Source organism: Myodes glareolus, chromosome 16, assembly GCF_982192425.1.
Source record: "Myodes glareolus chromosome 16, mMyoGla1.1, whole genome shotgun sequence".
Lineage (NCBI taxonomy): Eukaryota > Metazoa > Chordata > Mammalia > Rodentia > Cricetidae > Myodes > Myodes glareolus.
In genome coordinates this window covers 12,563,446-12,585,167 of record NC_142041.1, presented here as the reverse complement: position 1 = coordinate 12,585,167, position 21,722 = coordinate 12,563,446, and the positions used below count along the sequence as shown (strand labels likewise).

At 45.3% G+C, this 21,722-nt stretch overlaps 1 protein-coding gene and 1 pseudogene across 2 annotated transcripts in view; both read right to left on the bottom strand.

The window, feature by feature from the left end:
- Positions 1-21,722, bottom strand: part of Plag1 (PLAG1 zinc finger) — a 43,064-nt gene that overhangs the window by 11,314 nt on the left and 10,028 nt on the right. For both annotated transcript variants that reach the window (XM_048420347.3, XM_048420349.3), the window contains exon 2: positions 6,130-6,234. The gene's annotated coding sequence lies outside the window, so the exon portion shown is untranslated. The remainder of the gene's footprint in view (positions 1-6,129; positions 6,235-21,722) is intronic.
- LOC146891395 (forkhead box protein H1 pseudogene) lies at positions 15,707-18,404 on the bottom strand (annotated as a pseudogene).

Sequence of the window (21,722 nt, the reverse complement as noted above, 5' to 3'; positions counted from 1 at the left end):
TAAGTGGAAGAACATTAAAATTGCAAAATAGCAACATTAGTTTTGTCAATACTTACTTGCCCAGGGCACACACTGAATATTTGGTGTGGTAATTATGAATATAAAAGTTCCTGAATAATGTAAATACTTTATAAAGAGTATTTTCATTTTTGGCCTTTCCTTGCAGTCAGTGACCGAGATGGCTGCATCTACCCCCACTGCTAGTGAACTACGTGCTGCTGTCTGTGTGGTCAAGACAGGATTTAGGCGCCAACTCCTATCTCATCTCCATTCTACTGTGATCTGTGATAGGGCAGGTTAGCAAGACAACCTGCATGTGGAGAAATCCTGACATACACTTGAGTTTGGAAGGAGGGTCAGTGCTATCATTTTTATATGAGAACTGCCCAAAAAAAATTCCAAAAGGAAGTAATAACTAAGAAAAAAGTTTAAAAGACAATTTGTAAGGTAATTTTTTAATAATTTAATTAACCATTAAAATAATTAGCAATTCTGAGTGCATGATTTGGGTAGAATTAATTCTAAAACCAAAGTTGACTAGCAAATAACAAATCTGTGTATTTTTTGTTATAAATCTTACTGCCTTCTAAACACGTTCACACTCTAAACATGTTCACACTCTACCTATGCTGACCAGTGCAGGGCATTTCATAACAGAAAGGCCTTAGTGGTTAAGGATTTCAGACAGTCCACAAACAGAACTGTCTACAAATTACCCCCGCTATATAGCTTATAACCAGAAATAAAACTGCAAATAAAGCCACCATGTTAACTTAATTTATCTTATAATGTAACTCCTAAATTAATTTCTCTAAATTTTACCCTACTTTGAATTTTTATTAATTGCCAAATAATTTCAAAGAACTATTCATTATTTCCCTAAACAAAGGAAATCAGGAGTTAATTAGATTTGGACAGAATAAATATAAAAAAATAAACACAGCTTATATTTATGTACGCTGAACTAAAATGTTAACTACACTTATCTGTGTATTCTGAGTCCGGCGGGGGTGGTGGTATCATCACTGCTCTAAGTCTGTATCCCAGAAAACTTACATTCATGCTTCCCTTTTCTAGTTAAATACTTTATCAAAGATTGGTTTCATTACTTAAGTGATGGAATCCCTCTGTGCCTTTGTCTGAGGGACTGTAGAAGGGGGGAGCACACACACCCACTCTATGCTGTGACTTCAGAACACGTCCAGCCCTGCGGATTCCTCCTCTACCCTACTCCGCAGGTGACTCTGCATTAGACAGCAGCGGTAGCTGGGGGAGAGAGTCTATGCTTGGGCACGGAAGTTCATCCTCTTACGTTTTATTTTATTCTGAGGAGATAGTGGCTCATGAAGAAAAATAACAAGCAAGCAAATTGCACTTCAGAGGGTTTGCTGAAATTGATTTCTATGAGAAGTTGAAACAGTTTTTGTATTTCAGCCCCACAGTTCTGAGAGTTGCTTTGTCAGTTACAAAGCCTGAGCGACACTTACCTGCACTGGTAATTTTTTTCATTTTAAAAAGTCAAAGAGATTTTGCTAAGAATCACCAAAGCTTTGCTCCCACTTATACGAATCATAACAAACCACTGGCTCACAATTCAGAAAGATGTCAACATGTGCTTAAAATACTTTCCGTAGAGAATAAACAGGGTGGATCACAGAAGGAAACTCAGCAGCGATAATACTCTATATGTATGATAAAGTAATAAAATGTTGAAGAACGGGAGATGAACTAGATTATATAACTGAACTCAACTTTGAAGGAGGCGTACCACGTATTTGGAGCACTGCTTTAAAACATCATTAATCCTATCTAACTTGGGAGTTCTCAGCAGTCAGCTCTCCATCTACAGAGTCCTTTGCGAGAGAAGAATAAAAACTACAATGAATTACAAAACTTAAGAAAGGGTAACGAGGTGAGCATGATCAAAATGCATTCTATACACATATTAAACTGTCAAAAAAATGAAGATTAAAAAGAAGACAAACGCAAAAATCAAACGAACAAAAAAGACCTTCAGAGAATGAGCAATCAACTGTAGGCAGCGTGGGGCAGGGTCAGGCCAGTTTTATTCACTGCTGTTTCCCATAAATGACAGTAAAGTAACTGTTGAATGAACAAGAAAGATTAAAACGGTAAGTGCTTACCACTAACATAACAACCTGCAGGCTTGCTCATCATAGCAGACAGAAGACAGCAAATACATATTCCAGTCCAAGATAATACTAGCACTTATAATAACTTAAAACCTGGTCGAAATACTCATTTTTTCGAGCATGCTCTGGTGGATGAGATCCTTACAGAATTAGCTAGCAGGGGCAGAGAGCAGCAATCCAGCCCCTCTTAATAAAAATTCCTAGCGTGAAAACATGCCTGGTACCTGTGCTACCTGGCCTGAAGCAGAGAGATGGTGAGGTGCACGGGTGGATTATCTCTACAGGGGACAGAGGAGCAGCAAGCCCACTGCGAAGCAGCGAGCACAGCCAAGATGCGTACTTAACTCACCTGAATTTCGGGTCTTCAAGAACTCAGCACTGAGACTTGAGCAAAATCACAGCACTTACTTTTACTACATTAGATGTCAGTCAATTAATCATACAGTTAAGGGTGCCTTTTGAAAATTTTCTATATTTGATTTTTTTCTGTTTGTTTTGAGTAATTTGTTAAAGCGTAGTTCTACGACAATGTTTTTCAACTTTACCACAAAATTAGCCCTAATCATATCTAGACGCATCCTATATTTAATATAAAGCAAAAACTTAGAGAGGTGAAGGAAATGGCTTATCTTTTTGTTTCTGAAGGACAGGTAGGGCAATGTCCACAGATTTCAAACCCCAGAGTTCCCAGAAACTCCACCACTATTCTTCAATGCTTGCTTTCTAGGGAGTCACACAGAACACCAGACACCCAGAAACATGGGTAAGTCAAGCAAATGTGATTTTTAATTCACAAATATGTGCCCTAGTTATTTATTACGGAGGAGAAAGGCCACTGAGTTAAAGAGGATGAGTGGACTGTAACTCAGGAGTCAGCATGTGTGTCTTATGTGTACGGGAGATCCTCTGTGATCGCACATCTTTATGAAATGGAAACCAGGACACACAGAGCATGCCAGGCATGCCTCTCTTGGTGTAGGAACGTTAGTTCTTGCACAGAGGAAACAAAAGAGGAATTGCAGAAGAGAAAGTGACGAGGGCGAGCAGGAGCGGCAGCTGATCGCGATTAGAACAATGCAAAGTAAGAAAGTTTAATCAATACTAGTAACTGTTTTTGGAGGCTTTTCTGGGCTTCTAAAAGCGCACAAACATTTCCACATCCACCATGCAGCTACACTAGAAAGGAGGTGGCCCGTTGGTCACGTTCCTGAGTTCACTCTTACTACCACTAACTGCATGAGTTGCTGGGGTGGGTGCTGATCAACTACCCTAACACACTGATGTCCTGAACCACTTGGAGTATGTCTTCTAGGATGAGTAGTTACCTAATGCAATTCAAATCACAGAACCCAAGTTTCATATCTGGATGCTCAGGCACTCATAGCAAATCTGTAGGTAAGCTCAGGAAAAGGTGCTGATCAGACGGAACGTAAGAAAAATGCTAGGTAAAATCTTAGTTATAAAATGTGAAGCCGGGCGGTGCTGGCGCATGCCTTTAATCCCAGCACTCGGGAGGCAGAGGCAGAGGCAGAGGCAGAGGCAGAGGCAGAGGCAGAGGCAGAGGCAGAGGCAGAGGCAGAGGCAGAGGCAGAGGCAGAGGCAGAGGCAGAGGCAGAGGCAGAGGCAGAGGCAGAGGCAGAGGCAGGTGGAGCTCTGTGAGTTTAAGGCCAGCCTGGTCTACAAAGTAAGTTTAGGACAGGCTCCAAAGCTACAGAGAAACCCTGTTTCGAAAAAAACAAAACAAAACGAAAATGTGAGAAATCACTTTCAAGCTATCAAAGTAGTGCACGGTGTAAATGTAGGCCGTGCAGTGTGAAGAGGGATAAACACTGGCCACGCTGCATGCTGAGGCTCAAGGAACAAGGCAATGCATGGATACAGAACAGAACCCAGTCCTCACGAAAGGTTCTGCCCCTGCCACTAGCCTGTGCACCCTGTGCTACATCGAGCGACTGTCAGGGTTAAAATCACATCTAGAAACAAAACTTTTCTTTATTCCCACTTGAGTGGGAACTTTATTCCCACTCCAAGCTGAATAGGATTAGTCTTAGGCAACATCATCAAGAGACATAGCTAGTGTCCTGCCGTGCTATGGTCATCTGATGAACTTTATTTATTTGGGGTTTTTGTGTGACAGGGTTTCTCGAACTCAGAGACCCACCTGCCTCTGTCTCCTGAGTGCTGGGATTAAAGGCGTGTGCCACCACTGCCCAGCTCTACCTGATAAATATTTGTTGAGAAAAGCTGCAGTCCCTGATAAGGGATTTCTGAAGCAGAGAAAGCAGGGAAGCATGTTGTGAGCTCTGGAAACCTCACCCAGCCGCAAAGCATGACCAGAGAAAACCTAAGGCAGGGAAACGGTTAGTGTGCTCTGACAGTGGGGCAAGCGGGATGTGCCCAGGATGACTGGAGGCCATGGGGAACCTTACTGCTTCCGCACCCCAGCAGGTGGCTCCAGGAGACAAGAGTGCAAGCAGGGGACTCAGGCACATGCTATTCGGACCAGGCAGGCTGGGAACGAAATGGTGGACATTCCAAAACCGTCCTTGTTCACATGCTCTGCCCCCGTAACCCATAAGCACATGTGCCCTGTACTGATCCCGATGCATTGTATGGAAATGAACGAGAGTCTTACGGAAAGAAAAATCATTTCAAGCGGAATTCTAAAGCCTTTGAAGAGAATATTCTATATGTGAGGTTAAGAATGAGGATGTCACTGTAAATATCAGAGGGAAAAAAATCAACTGATCACAATACAAGAAAGTCAAAAAAGGGAAGCTTTGTATAAACAGTGTGGTTCAGAAAAAGTAAGTATTTTTCCTTTCTCTAGCTACTAAAAATAGCTCCACAGTAACAGAACTCAGAATAACACAATTCTAAAAGGAGGACATGAGGTGGGAGGGAGATGTGATTCAAAGTCCTAGGGGGAACTGGAACATGGGGTGATGGATGGGTCTGGTACATTATGTACATGTACAAAATTTTCAAAAAGTAAATGAAAACTAAAAGTCCCTATCATTATCAATAAAAATACCATCATTAATAACAGTTTAAAAGATAATCCCACAAAATTAAAACAATCATTAACACTTTTATTAAAATTATCTGCAGTGTAGAGCTGACTAAAATTTTATGCTAACTCAAGCTTAAGTATTTATTCTCCATAGAATGCTGTTGGTATTAATATTAGTTTATGATCCTTTACTTGGATGATTAGTTCTTTTCATGTTTCTAAGAGGTTCTGTTTAGTTCTCAGTCCAAGGCCTAGTTTCTCAGGGCTGGGGGAGGGGAGGGCACTGGCCATAGACGACCAGTTTAGGAGTCTGAACCCACTGAGTAACCACTTTGGCCTTTTCCAGGCTCCTTTTCCTGAAGTCATGGGGTCCGAGACTCTGAACTCCTGTCTTGGGCTTAAGGTCCCGCTGATAGACTTACCTGGCTCAAATCCAGCTGTGCTTGGGTTCCGAATACTGCTGTACCTCGATTCTGTGCCACTGAGTTATGACTACAGCTGGGGAATCTAGATGCTCTTGTGTGTCCCCTTCCCAGCAATGGTGGGAAGCTGCTCAGGTCCTACTGAGCTCTGCACTCTAGCATGGGCCCCGTTCTGGAGAGCCTGCCTAATACCTGATGTGCTTCTCTACCCGCACACAGCTTGTAAGAGTTTCTCGGCAAATGGGACACACAGCGGTTCTGGGGCGTAGTTTACCCATCTGTGGGCTCTCCGAGAGGAGACAAACACGCTGTACAGAAGCAATGCATTCCAAAACAGAAAAGCTGTTCTCTGCCTTGTACAGATGACAGGTTAAAGGAAGTCCTGCAGATCACAGAGCACGGCGAGTCCTAAGACCCTGCGTGGCATGCTTATTATGTGGCAGGCTTTTCAAAGCTTCTACTATGACAGCTTACATAATTAAGGATCGGGAATAACTGATCACTTTGAAAATCATGCCATATAATGATAAAAGCCACCTACCTGAGGCCCTGTTCCAAACTCTAGCAAGGTCACCTTATTAATAGATCATCATAGAATGAAGCATTCTGGGTGCCCAATCCCACCAAGGCAGCACCGAGAGGCAACCTAGGAAGAAAAGAAGAATTAGTTTGGAATTCCAAAAGGCAGGCTTGATCTGCTGTATGGTGTATTTGTCGTTCATTCTCACTTATTCTTTGTACTGTATTCCAGGGAAGGATCAATCTTAAACCTGGCTAGGAGCAAATGTAAAACAAAATAGAATATATTGGAAAATGAAAATACACAAATGAGTATCTACAACTTGAGCCACAGTTATCTAGATGATTTGCATTTATTTCATTCAGTTGTATTATAAATTTGCTATTTTTCAAATTGATCATTTATTTTCCTTTTATACTCTAAGGACACCTATTCTTCCCCATGACATTGTCACAAAGGTCATTTGTCAGGCCCTTCTTGTTCTGAGCAAAGACTAAGGAAGAATCGGGTCCCGTGAGTGACAGCACGAAGGGTGCGAACTCCTGATGGCCAGACCCACCTTCAACAGTACAGGAAAAAATAATCGAAATGTCTTCCTGAGTACACCTCATGTGCAGTCAGCCTTGGTACCCCAGGGTTGCAAATTATGAAGACAGACAGACCTGTTGGAGCATGTTCAAGACAGAAAAGGGACGCCCCAAGTTCTACACAGAAAATTATCTGTTTCCTATCTGGAACTGAGAGCCAAATCCCAGTTCCACACAGTTACTGCTCTATTAAGATGAGTGGCTGACACTGAGGTAATAAATATGCCCAACACCCACTGTGCACAGAACTGCTCTGTCCTACCTGGGTACCGGCAGATGCGACCTCGGTCCTGTAGGAGTAAGCAAACTGCCATGAGGTGGCACTAGTGAGAGCAGTGAGAAACAGCATCGTACAGGACAAGTGACGGGGAAGTTCCAGGAGGAAAAGATACAATTCATTTTTCATGACTTGCTTGAAGAATGTTCCCTTAAGACCCCTCTCCCTTCAGAAAACAGTGTGTGCGTCCGGAGACAGCCAGGTCGGACCCACCGGTCCCTGGGTTCTAAGATGGCCTCTAACTGCAGGGCAATGTGGCTTCCACACTTTCTGAAACAAACCCAGTGCAGCTCCAGTGCTGTGGATATGGCCACATGCATGTCCTAATGAAATAATCAGGGGCTTTGGAAAAACCTGGACACGATGAAAGCACTGAGATCAACAAATACTTGGGAAGGCAGGAGGAGGAGAGTGTGCTCTCTTGAATGAAAGCTATGACCAGAGTAGCGGCCCAAAGACAAGGTGACAATTAGCAAAAGAAACACTCCCCAGAGACTGCTTCGGTGTTGGTGTTGCCAAACAGTAAGATAAGTAAGAGGGGAGCCCAAGGTAGCGCAGCCTGTGCCCAGACACAATCAGCCAAGTGGACACCAGTGGCTACCAAGGTAGCGCAGCCTGTGCCCAGACACAATCAGCCAAGTGGACACCACTAAGCATTGCCACTAGGAGATAAAACCACAGAATTTCCCAAGGAAGGAAGGAAAAGGTAGTAAAACAAAAACAGCTCTACTAAGAGCCATAGAACAACTCATAAACATTGTCTAGCAATAGTCATTTGGGGAGAAGGACACTAACTTTAGCAATAAAACTACGGGCAGGAGAGGCAGGGTAAATAACGAGAGGAGGGGCAGCAAGGAAGCATAAAAGAGGCCTGGCTTGGTGGTGAAGGGCTTCCAGCAAGATGATGTTTCTTTTGTAGCACTGAAGAACAGAAGAGAGGAAGAGGGAAAGAGAGACGGCAGGAGGAGAGGGGGGAAGAAGAGAGGAAAAGGAAGGGGGAAGGGGCAAGAAGGGCAGGGAAAGAGGGGAGAAGAGGAGGGAGAGGAAACTAGAGAGAGAAAGGAGGGAGGACAGGAGGTTTAGTTACTCTTCTATGGCTGTGATAAAGCACCTTGATAGAACAACTGAAGGGCGCTTTGTTCTGGGTCACAGTTTGAGGTGTGGTCCATGGCAGCCCAGCTGGAAAAGGCTGGTCCCACTGCCCCCACGGGTAGGAGGCAGCTCGCCATGCATGCTGTACTCAGCACTCTTCCTCTTTATGTACTCTGGGACCCAAGCCAAGGAATGTGCCATCCACTTTTAGGATGCTCTTCCCACCTCGGTTAACCTAATCAACAGGACCCCTCACAGGTGTGCCCCATGCTGTCTCCTGGATGATCCAGGTCTTGCTAATAACCAACACTAACCATCCCAGAAGGGGAGGGGAGGGGAGGGAGGAAGAGGAGGAAGAGATTCAGCAGAAAGATCAGGAGGCTGAGTGTGCGTCTGAGTGTGGGCAGAACACAGGGAAGGACTTGTGGCAAGCAGAAAGACAGGCAGGTGACTTTGCAGTAAGGAAACTGGTTTCCCTATACTGACGAGGGGTGTGTATGCTCAGCTGCTGATCTTTTCTTGTCCCAGAATGAAAAAATTCAGCCTCCTCACGCTGGCCATGGCTGAGCAGAAATGCCCTCTTTGTGGCTTAACAATAAAGAGCAAGGTGGTAGACGGAGGAAGAACAGAGGAGCCAGGACATCCTCCCGTTTCACAAAACAATAAACAGAACTTGCTACAAAGGACTCAGTCTCTTAGTTACTGCTGGTGGAAGACGGAATAGTAAACTGCTGAATCTTTCTGGAATATACTGTGGAAATACAGAAAGTTCTTTAAAATCCAAACACATGGACTTGACAAATAATTTTTGAAAGTTAACTCTCTCTTTCTCTCTCTCTTTCTCGGAAAGGACTTAAACATAAAGTCAAAATACATTTTAAGAATAAAATTGATAATGTTTAATAAAATGGATGGATCCCAGTGTACATATGACAGAATAAACATGGCAGCTATTAAAACCTACAAAGTTTAAAATCATGAAATTACATGGAAAAGAGCAGTTAAATAATTTAATATATTAGGGCCACATGGGAAAACATACAATGCTAATTTTTAATATTTATTATTATTATTTTTCATTGTGTAGGCATGCAGGTGTCCTCAGAGACTAGAGGCATTGAACACCTTGCCTCCCAACTTGAGCCAGAGTTACTACTGGCAGTTGTCAGCTGCCCAATGCGGGTGCTGGGAACTTAACTCCTGTCCTTTATAAGAGCAATATGGTCTCTTGACCTCCAAGACATTCTCTCCAGCTATGGCATTCTATTCAAACCCTTTCAAGTATTTAGGTAACTAACAAATACAAGATTGGGAAGATAAAGACTGAATACTCTCTTCTATTACCTAAATATTTTATTTTTATAATTAGAAAATTTTGCTTTTACCAAAAATTATGTTTTCAACAAATGCCAGTGGAAAAGTTTGATGTCCATATACCAAGAAATGAAGTGAGTCATACTTCAAACCATATACAGAACTTTACTCTGGATCACAGATTAAATGTAAGATTTAGTCGGTGTAAAACCCAAGTTATAAGACGTTTAGAAGAAAATATTAGAAACAAAACTATCTGTGAAGAGTAGTAAATTAGCTCACACCAACGAAAGCACAAACTGTTAAAACAACAAACGGGTAAACTGGACTTCAGTAAAACTTAAAAACGGTCTTCAAGACATCAAGAAAAGGGAAAACTAGGAAGGCAGAGGACAGACAAACCCTTACAGAATGTCTGCCTGATAAAGAACTTCTATCTAGAAAAGAATTTCTAAAACTCAACAAGATGGCAATAAAACAATTAAAAATGAACAACAATAATAAAAAAAGCCAGGTGGTGGCAGTGGCAGACACCTTTAATCCCAGTACTGGGAGGCAGAGGCAGGCAGATTTCTGGGAGTTTGAGGCCAGTCTAGTCTACAGAGCCAGTTCCAGGATCCCCCCCAAAAACACACACACACACACAAAACAAAACAAAACGAAAAACAAAAACAAACCAAAAGCATTAAAAAAAAAAAAAAGACTAAGAAAGCCATTAGCAGGTATTCCCTCATGAGAACATAAACCGGCTGGAAAGATGTCTTTTAGCCACTAAGAGCACATGCTGCTCTGGCGAGGAATTTAAATCTGTTCCTAGCACCCATATCAGGTGGCTTCCAAGTGCCTATACCTCCAGGACTGGGGATCTTGCGCCCTCTTCTGGCCTTTGTGGGCACCTGCATGCTCATGTACATATGTACTCACAGAGAAACACAGATAGATAACTGAAAATAAAATATTTTTTTAAAAGGAAAAATAAAAAAATGGCAAAAACTAACCCTACATGAATAGATGTTTGGCATGACTGGCTATCAGGGAAATGCAAATTAACAGCAGTGAGCTCATTCCACGGATCCTAAGTGGCTGACTGGGTTTGGCAGTTCTTGTGCAATAGGCCTCTCTGAAATTGTATTACACAGTGGGCACACCCCTAATGAAAAGAAGGTAACAATGATGCAATTCACTTTGAGAACAGTTGTGGTTTCTTAAAAAGTCAAACATGCGCCTACCATGTGACAGCCATTTCATTTCTATCTACTTAGGCAAGAGATAAAAGCATACATCCTTACAGAGACTTGTGCGTGGATATCCAAAGCGCCTTTGTTTTAATAGTCAAGATTATATAGAAGCCAAATGCCTGTCAATGTGGACCCAATCCGCTGGGGAGCAGCAATAAGGAATGAACAGCAGATATTTGCAGAAACATGAATAAATCTCCAAGTAATTATTTATGCTTGTTGAAACAAGCCAGGCCAGAAAAGGTACATGTTGTGTGGTTCCATTCATACGAACAGGTGTCGAGGAAATGGGAAATACACTACAGTGAGAAGACAGGAGGTAGAGAGGGAGGATCAATCACAAAGGCTGTAAATAAGCCAGCAGGAATGGCAGATACACTCAGTGTGTCATGCAGGGACAGCCTTACAGTGGGATCCAAACGGTATACTGTGCGCTTCCTATCTGCTTCATAGACACCAACCGTACCTCAGTGAAGTCATGAGAAAACAGAATGGCAGGGTTTGTACTAGAAATATCAGTGAAGAGAAAAACACATCTTCAGATGAATTTACTGAAATCTCAAGAGAAAATCCTCTAAGAATGGACAATCTGGAATCTTTACAAGGGCAATGGCTCAACACGACGAAACTCTCTCCTTCCCATTCAGACGGGGAGACCGTGTGAGGAAGTTCAGTGTAGCTGCGAGAAGCGTGCAGCCCTGGTAGGAAAGACACACATCCAAGTGGCTTCAGGGCCACATTCTCAGCTGTTCTCCTCGGAGGAGCCAGGGAGGCTCACCTGTTGCTTATGAACCGGCATACCATACCACATGATTTCAAGGTTCCAGGAATACACTCGAGCTGGAACTGAGAGCTGTGGACAATAAATAGTTCTAGGATTCATTCCATTTATTAAATACCAAGGAAGTGTCTGCTGCCAGGTTTGGGTGCAGCTTCCACACTGCTGCTGTAAATACTAACTGTCTTGGACTTCTGATGATCATTTAATTTTTTTTTAAACTTTATACTTGGACAAAGGTGCATCCATACAACCCTTCTGACTTTACTTTCAGTATTTGATCAATGACATGGGATATTCAACTACCTCATTATAAAACTGGTTTTGTGTTTGGCGACTGTTCAATGCAGACTGCTGTAATGGCTAATTTGATGCTTGGTAGATAAGGCATAATGAATACACTTTCTGCTATAGTAACACCCATTACTTAGTATGCTAACTTAAAAGATAAATTTTCAATCGCAGAACTAAACGCTAAGCTTACACTAGGCTGTAGACTGTGACCCATTCATTGCAGGACCTGAAGACTGAGTTTACTGGCAACCATCTTTCAAGGAAAGATATCCCATGCTAACTGGTACACATGGTCCACCAGGAGCATCTTCATCTAGTTTTAAAACAGACAATAGATGACATTTAATGTTTCTGAATTATACATTTATCATTTTTTATTTTGATTAACACTAGAGCCTGGACAAATGTAACCCAAAGAACAAGTGTGAGCCACACATGGGCAGGTATTCCAGGTGGGAGGAGTTAGAAGCAGGACTAGATAACTGTAGGAGATATGTTTTATTTCAAGCAAAGTGCAGGAGTTGGAGCCTGGAGCTATCTGATTAGATGGCTGAAGGGCTTCCCCCGACACTTGCATACTGGCCCCATGCTCAGACTGTTGAGAAGGAGCCAATCGCTGTGTCCCTGTGGCTCGCTGAAACAGAACCAGCTGGACGTAACTGTCTGGTTTCTAACCAGCTTAGCTTTTTTTTTTTTTAGACACAACTTTAACTTTCTTTACTTATCAAACTGTACACTCTGTTGTTTGCTGACAGGTGATAATCAAAGGGATTCCAATTCACCAATCTGAAGCTTGGGGCAGCAGCCATGAGGGCAGACCCCTTTCCACCACCCACAAACTCTTCAGTTTGCGCCACACCTCTGAGCCCTTTTCCTGCTGTGACATGGGGACATGCTGGAGGAGTCATTTCATAATCTTAGACAGTGAGTTTCTGGTCTTCACCTCTGCACACTGTTCCTTTCAAAGTTTACTTGGAGAAGGCTCCAACACAGATTCTCACGCTGACTCAGGCTGACCTACTTCTGAGAATAAAGGCTGGTCCAAATCCTACCTGATCAGTATACCTTTGGGCAGTTTATCCTCTTTTAAAAACTGTAAGTAAGTATGTATGTATGTATGTATGTATGTATGTGGCATCTGTGGAAGTGGGAGCACAGCTTGTGGGGGTTGGGTCCTCCTTTCACCATGTGTCTAGGGAACTGAACTCAGATCATCAGGATTGGCGGCAGTCACAGAAAGCTTACTGTAGTCTTTATTATAGTCCTGAGAGCTCAATATATAAAGCTACTGCATACAGCACGCTACTCAGCAATCAGTGCTGTCCCACGATGTCCTGATATGTACAGGACCAGGGCTGCTGAGATGGCTCAGTGGGTAATGATGTCTGCTCAGCTCAGTCCCTGGAAACTATGTAGAAGGTAGAAGCAGAGGATCAACTCTACAAGGATAGCCTCTCAAATCCACATGTGTGTCCTGATGCATGCCTGTCTCTTCTCTCCCATATCATACACACATTTACACAATAATGATACATTATAAAAATAAGGACTGACTCTCCCCAATACCAATTCTTTTACAGATCACAGTCAACACAGAAACAAAAGAACATTTCATATAAAAGGCTTATGCACTCAAAGAGTAACATGGTATCTGGTGAAGTGCATGCTTATGATTGCATGTTTGTAGACGGGTTTTATGGTAATTGCAGTCACAGATAAACCCAAATCACAACTACAGAATCTGGTTTTCAGTGAAATGGAATGGCAATTTGGGCAAAATTTTTGCCTGTTCAGAGATAAACTTACCAGGGCTGAACTGTGGCTGGTAGAGGACTACTATTTTTTTTTTTTTTTTTTTTTTGGTTTTGCGAGACAAGGTTTCTCTGTAGCTTTGGAGCCTGTCCTGGAACTAGCTCTTGTAGACCAGGTTGGCCTCGAACTCAGAGAGATCCGCCTGCCTCTGCCTCCCGAGTGCTGGGATTAAAGGTATGTGCCACCACTTCCCGGGTAGAGGACTTTTAAGCCCTTTAAAACACATACAACTGAGGTACCTCTCTTTCACACAGCCCAGTGGTTCTCAACTTTCCTAAGGCTGGGACCCTTTAATACAGTTCCACATGTCGTGGTGACCCTTGAATGAAAATTATTTTCATTGCTACTTCTTAACTGTAGTTTTGTTACTGTTATGAATTGCAATGTAAACATCTGTATGCAGGATGGTCTTAGGTGGCCCCTGTGAAAGGGTCATGACCCACATGTTGAGAACCACTTACAAGGCCCATTATCTCCCTTTCCCACCCCAGCTAATCACCCATAGTTCCCCTGTGGCTAAGGCAAGGGTTGGCCAGAGTTGTGTGGCATTAACGCCCATCCAGCACAACCAGGCTGGTGAGGGTGATGTAGAGAGGGAACTCAGTCACAGGGAGAGGTGGGGCCCAATACAGCTCAACAATTAGAATATGGATACACATAGGAGGCACTCAAGTGTTTTAAAACAAATAGAAACTAGGAAGAGGAAGGGGAAGAGGAGGGCCCTTTCCACCTCGTTGGCCCACCAGGTGATGAAGAAAACAGTTGTCTCCACAAATGGTTGAGAATTGAAAACTTGAAAGTTCTCTGGACTTTTAATTGCATATCAAGCATTTAAGGAGATAAGACCTTTTTCTTGTCTTGGTCCATTCTCAACGATACCAGGAAGCTGTAATCACTGTGCCACCTTGTGGTCATGACTAGAAAGTTCATTTTCCCTTAATGGACCAGATAGTCCCCGACTCCTGCACAAAGGCATCAAGGAATACATTAGACACAACTTAGAGACAAATAAATGTCTATCATCTCACGTAGGTCTTCAAGTGTCACTGGGAACGCAACACTCGATAGTCTACAGGCGAAGATCTAACAAAGGGGCACTGATAATTCATCATTATTGACAACCAAAAACAGAAGGAAGAAAACACTACACAATAAATACAGGCTAGGGACAGGGAAAGTCCACAGGAGGAACAGATCTGGGTGGAGGGTGCTCCTGAGAGGAGGTAGAGCAGAACAGGACTAGAGCTGGGGTGTGCTGAGCACCATGGGGATGAAGTTCCCCTTGGTGGGATCCATGGGGTCTTAGGAAAGGAGTGTTGAGGGAGGCTGGAGAGGACACAGCAGCAGCAGCAGCAGCGAGACTTGGTGGTGTGTGAGAGAAATCTCATCCAGGTCAAACAGGGCACTGTGGTCTGGGTAACGGGCTCAGCTTTTTTCAGCTTCAGGTGGCTCAGCTCTACAGCAAGGTTTACACTGGGCTGTCGTGGGCAGTGGGAGACAGTGCACAGGAGACGCATCCTGTAATGAGGAGCGGCAGCAGCCAGGAGAATTTTACACGAGCAGGAGTTAGTAGGGTGAAGACACTGAATGGCGACTTATTTAATAGATCCTGGGAAATGAGCAAAGTTGATTTTTTTAAAATGTTGTAAATTCCTTTACTGCTATCTCTCCTATTTCTATCACCCCCAAATCATGTAGAGTTCCAGTTTTTCATTTCCTAACCCTTTCCCCAAAAGGTGCTACCTCCTTCCCAGGCAACAGAGCAAGGGCAAGACTTGAGTCTGGATTCATTTTTGCTTCCTCCAGCCTAGAGCCAGGAAGGCATGGTGACAGAGGGACGGACAGATGGACGGCACAAGGGCCTGAGAGGATCAAGAAAAGGACTACTCTATGCTGAGTGCTGTCTTTCCAGACCCGGCCTCAGTGTGTGGGAGAGGTCTGTCATAATAGTAGATGGATAGATCTGTCACAATAGCAGAACCATAATCCTCTCTGGAGTAGACCAATTAACGTGGATTTTCAGCAAGGCTGTACCTGGTGTTTTATAGCTGTTGCCTTGGACAGGCTTCTAGCTCTGATTTTCCATCAATCTGGTATCTATAAGTGGGAAGGAGAAGCAGTTCCTGCCTGCCCCCAAGTATCACAGGCTGTCCCAGGAGAGCAGTTAGCCTGAAGCAAGAGCAACCAGGACCCAAGAGTCTCTCTCTCACGCGTGCAGGTGCGTACAGACACACAGACACACACAATAGATGCTCTTGTTGGGTGGTACTCCCTGGAAGAGTAAATCTAAACTGCAGAGCAGGCCCAGGGACCCTTGAGATTCAGTACCTACTGTCCAGTAGGTTGGGCTGTTGAAGACGGGCACTGGGATAAGAGGTGGAAGGTAGTGTGGTCAAGGGCATGACTACATTGGGGATGTAGATGGGTAAGAGGTAGGTAGCTGTCCCCAAAGTGAGTTCCTGAATGCCTGCTAGACATTCCCATGGGACCTGGGGAACCCTGAAATATGTGAAGGGGCCAGATCCCTGCCCCTGAGGAAGTCTCTCCCTCTACTCTTGCGGGTCCTGGAGGGAGCAGATGGGCCACAGAGGCTTCTCAGAGGAGTAAGGGGGTGCAGTGTATATCCTCTGCTTCCCCTTGTATCAATATACAGGGACCATGTTGATTCTTTCTCTGGGTCCCTTAGCAGGAACTTGATGTGAAACCCTTCCTGGACGGTTGTGGAATCTTGGATGCCTGATGGGTTTGGCCACGGAGCATGAAGGGGCTCAGGTCCTTGGCAAAAGCTCTGTGTGTCCCAGGTCTCCCACTGCCGGCACTGGGCAGTGTTCTGAAGACACAGCACCTCTGCTGGGATCAGGCATGCGCATCACCCAGAAGTTGCCCTTAACCTGGGGTTTCACATGGTCCTTGGGCACCTTAAAGAAGCAGGTGTTGGAGGGAAGGTTGTGGCGGATGGAGTTCTTCCAGCTCTCACAGCCATCCCTGAAGAAGCGGAAACGCTGCCTAGACCCAGGGAATGACCTGGGCCAGCTTTAGCCTGAGGACGGAAGGATGCAGCCTGAATTATCAAGGTGATCATTGGCAACGAGGTTTGTTGGGCCTCAGGTTATCTCGTCTTCCTCCTCTTGGGGTACTTCGAGGAAACTCAGCTTTTGGGGGCCTCAGGTGAGGCTGTAAGGGAGGCAGCCCTGGGCTGGGGTCTGGCCTAGCAGAGGGCTCAGGGCTACCAGATGGCGTATGTGGAGGCTAGGTGCCAGTCTGAGGCCATGCTACCATCAAAGGTTTGAAAGAGCAGGGTGAGAGCTGGGATGTCGCTCAGTGGTAGGATGCTGCCTAGCATGGGTGAGATGATGCATTCGATAGCCAGTGCCACACACACACACACACACACACACACATACACACACACATGTGTGTGTATCTCGTAATAAAAATAAGCAGAGCTCAAGGTTCGTATGGAGAACAGCAGTGGTAGAGACACTTTGGACCTTAGGAGTGTGGGAAGGAACCCAATGTCGGGAGTACACCATCAGAGAGCCAGGCAAGAGGAGCAAGGGGGCTACTACACAGGATGAAGTCCCAATAAGCTCTCCTGCCTCAGAGGGAAAGGGTACACGTCAGGAAGGAACTGTTCAGGGCGGTTCTCCCAGAGCTCCCTCATTCTTTGCCTCCAGACTGGCTCTGACTACTGGTCCAGATGTCCCTTTCCGGCAGTAGCCCTCCTTACTTCTTGCCACCCCAGAAGATCCGCCACCCCCCCCCTCTGCTTTTCTTGGCTCTCCAGAGCTTTTAGTAATCTTGGAAAGAGCTTTCCTTAGGGGAACAGCAGAGTCCAGAGATGAGAGATGGGAGAGAATGTTCTAGACAGAGCTGGGGAGTAACTCTGGCTCAAATCCTGACAGGCACTGGACCCGCTGTCACCTTGCACTCGCTGCCTTTTAATTACTTAGTGACATCACTGTCCTTCGTCACAGGCGGGGGCGGGAGGGCCGAAGAGAAAGCACCATGCGAGTGTGTGGTGTGTCTGGGGTAACGTCAGGGCACCTTGGTCAGGTCTTGTGAGTAGTCCCGATACTTCAGATGCCTCAGCTGAAGTCTTTCAGATAGCTCCAGTGCCAATTTACATTTTCATTTTAAAATGATTATTTGGTAATGTGCACAATCTCCTTTTCATTTTCCTGCTTTGCCAAATTTAATTAGTTTGCTTTGACAGATGAGTCTCTTCCTACCTTAAGGCAAACCTGTAATGTCAGAGTACAATAATGATGGTGATGATCCTGAACATGGTGGAGGACATGGGCTCTGAGCAGCCAAGCACGATACCAGTGCACCTCCCTAACACTGCGGTGGTAAAGCACGCACCATGCACCTTCTGAGTCAGTCCTTTGGGTAAAAACAGTAGGCTGGACAACAGGATTGGGGTCCAGGAAGACAGCAAAGGCGACGATGACCGAGGTGACGGTTAAGGGGAGCAATGAGGGACACGGGTGAGGAACAGAAGCATACACAGCGTGGGTGGCGCTGACGGCTGAGATACAGACACCATCATGTCCGACCTGGTCACTGAGTCTTCCTAGAGGTCCAAATGACCATGTGACTGACGTGCTAAGGAAAACATAGACATTTATCTCTTTGCCCACTCAGTTTATACCTAAGAATTGAGTTGAAGAAAATTACTAGAGAAGTAAACAATGATTTATGCACATGGCCACATAAGAACTATAAACCTTCCTAGCGAACAACTGGGAGGAAACTAGATAATCATGTTTATTCACCAATTCCGTGGATATTTTATTCACAAATATTCTAGCTTTACCTCCCTCAAGCATCTTTTTCCTTTGGCAGTGCCAACCTCCTGGGGAAACAGTCTGTGTTGTGTACGTGGTCTCATCCTTTACCATCCAGCCTACGGAAGACAACAGCACCTTCTCCCTAGGAGGCAAACCTAGTGGCATCTTTTTGTTATCACCGTGGGGTGATCTTCAGTGCCACCACTGTGCAAATTCTAGCCTCTTGCTTTCCCGAGTCCTGCTGTTTGGTCATTTCCTTTGCACTTTCCCTGGGTGGCACTGCTTTTCCACTTGTCCTTGCTCACCGGCAAGCCAGCACTTCCTGACACTTGCAGGTTGCTGGATCTCCTAGCCCTCTGCACACCCTCTCACTGAGCACCAGGTTCCTCCTGTGCTATGTGCAGCTTCACGCTCATGAAACCACTACCTCTGCCTCTCTCGTGGTCTCCCATGCGTCTTTCTATATAAGCCAACTCCCTACACGTCAGTCTTTCCCTCCTGGGCTTTACACATACTGCAGACTGCACCGTGCCTGCTTTGGGTCAGGTACTAAGCCAGATCCTCTCCTCAGACCGCAAGCAGGGCTTCCTTAGACTGACAGGTGGTAGAAGTCAGGAAGGAGGAATCCAAAGATGCACAGTTCTGAGGGGCTGGATGAACAAGGACCCTCGAAGACAGCAGCAAACACAAAAGAATAGATGCCTGAATGATGAGGAACAACCTGGAAAAACCTGGCAGGATAATGAGACAGCAATCCTGCTCCTGTGAGGGGAAACTTCAGACACTAGAGACAAAGGGAACAAGTTAGGGGACCAGCTAGAGGGCCACCTTCCCGAATGCCCTGTGCTCTCCTTGGGGACTGCCAGCCCAGAAGTAAGTGGGGCTCCTGAGCCGCGTGTACAGTGCCCTTTGCAGGATGACGGTGACTGCTGTCCTCTCACCTTGTAGTCTCAAGGCCCGTGGCTAGAGGACAGGGGCTCCTCGAAAGCTACGCGTCAGGCAGAACCCCGTGAAAAGCACAGCTCCTTAGACAAGTGGGCTGCTCTCTGAGCTGCAGCGATGGTGCCTGTGTCCAGCCACCTTGCTACCGTCTAGGAGTTCAGTTCCATCTGTGTGTATCCGGTCTCCCTCCTGAGCTGGCAGTAGAGGGCAAGGTGTGCACCTCCAGCTTTTATCTCTTCTTTCTCTGAGAACCAGACAGATAGTGAACATCTGTGCAGTCTGTAGGACGAGTGGCGGGGAAGAAAGTGAGCAAACCCTGTGCAGCGGTTAGGAGCTCTGTGATAAAAGTCATCTGCCTAGGAAGACGTCCCCAGGAGCAATTATTGCCACCGCCTCAAAAAAAAAAAAAAAGAAAAAAAGAAAAAAAAAAGAAAAAGCTGTTTAGAGGAAAGCCATACTACAGGAATTATGTATTACAATGCTATTTGTATATCCGTCTCGTGCTAAAGAAGCAAGTGTTTATCTTCAGTGGAGTAGAATATCAGGTGACTGGTCTGAGATCCTCACAGCAAGGCCAAAGTCTCAAAACGGGTTGTGTGCCTTTTTCAGTTCCTGAAAGCTGTGAGCATCATGGACTGCATGTAAATTGTCTTCGTCACTACCGGGTACCTTTCGGGACAGAACCACAATGCTTGTAGCATATAGGCACCAGATTCCCTGCACAGCATTACGGGGAATGCCGCCTGTACAGAGCATCTGAAATCTGTTGTAGGCCATTTTAAAGATAGACAAAAGTTGAGAAAGCAGCAAAATGAATCCTTGCACCCATAACCGGTTTTGACAGCAGTGTAGCAGAGTTTGCAGATGATGGCACCAAAGATCACCCCATGGTGATAACAAAAAGATGCGATTAGGTATGCCTCCTAGGAAAAGGGTGCTGTTTTCTTCTGTGATAGGCTGGATGTCTAGAGATGGGGTGGAGAAGGAATGAGACCACATACAAAACACAAACTCTTTTCTCAGGAGGTTGGCACTACCAAGGAAAAGAGACTTGAGGGGCTGGAATGGAGGTTAAGATTTGGGTTTTGCTTTTTTGATGGAAGAAAATTTGAGCACAGTTTATAAGCAGAGAGGAAAAATGGGAAATTCCAGAATGGGAGGGGGAGCCTGACAGGTTGTCTCCAGCAGCTCGCCTCATGTCATACACAGCCTTATGGCACAGCCACCTTAGCCGGACAGCTAGACAGCTAGGTATAGTCTCCCCAGGGCTCAGAAGAAGTGCTGGGCAACACTATAGAAACCCAGAAGCAAAGAAACGCCAGGCAGGGACTGTGCAGAGGGCACAGCCTGCTTTGGAAAGGCAGCAGGAGGCCTGGTGAGTCTTAGGCAAAGGTGTCAGCGGACACTACTGGTGGAGACTGCAGGAAGAGGACTGAGCCCAGGGCCTGAGTATCAGTGTACCACCAAAGACCCAGCTTAAGACTCAGCGAGCCTCTCTCCCAGCCAGGATAAAAGCCCACCGAAGAACTGACAGGGCACAGCCCTTGTCTCATTGGTTATCCTCCTCTGCTGTTCCTGCCCACTGCCATCCTGATCCTCAGTCACAGGTCAGACCTTCACAGAGCTGCATGCCCTTGCTCCTCTGAGCCTGGCTCTCCTGTCCTTTCTCCACATGTCCACTGCGAATATGCCCCTACAGCAGAAGTGTCAAACTGCAATTCTGATTCCAAGCGAGTGACCATGAGTGGTTTTATGAGGAGAGGCCAGATGTCTAAACTGTAAGGTATAGGGGTTGCTGAGAACCAGTCACTGTTGACAATAAATACCCAGAATTCTGGTGAACACGGACCTGACGGGGAATACCTGAGCACTCCAAATAGCAGAGGATCATGTGAGGGCCTGCCCTGGTCAGACCCAGCACACCCACTTCCTCTTGCCCCGCAGGGCTCCCTCAGGACCAGTATGGCGGTCTCAGCGCACCAGGTGAGAAACACATTTCTGCCTCCTATTCCCGGTGAAACCATTTCTTTCACCTAAATGTCATCCCCTCTCTTTCCTGCCTCTTTCTTAACTCAAGCCTTTTCCAAGGCCCAGCTCAAGCTTCCCTTCTTCCTCCCATAGCGTTTGATATCTAAGTTATTCTCTGGACATTTAAAAACATACTGCCTTTGTGTTTCTTTGTACTTCCGCCCACCACTTAACTGGCATTTTTAAAAGCAAGCGAAAGTTGAGGCAGTGAACACAGGTACCCTAAAGGAGTGGCAAGGGTGCTTCAACTCCCACTTAGCACAAGAATCAAGTTTTAGTTGTCAGGAAGCGAAGTAAAAAACAAAGTCAGTCTGGTCTCTCGCTACAGAATGGTCAACTTTAGGTACCAATGACCATCTCCGCCCTCGAGCGAAGGCAAGGAAGCTGCAGTCTGTCTTTTAAACCAGTGTAAATTCTTGTGATTGTAGGCAAATCTGTGCAGCTGTTTACAATGCTTTG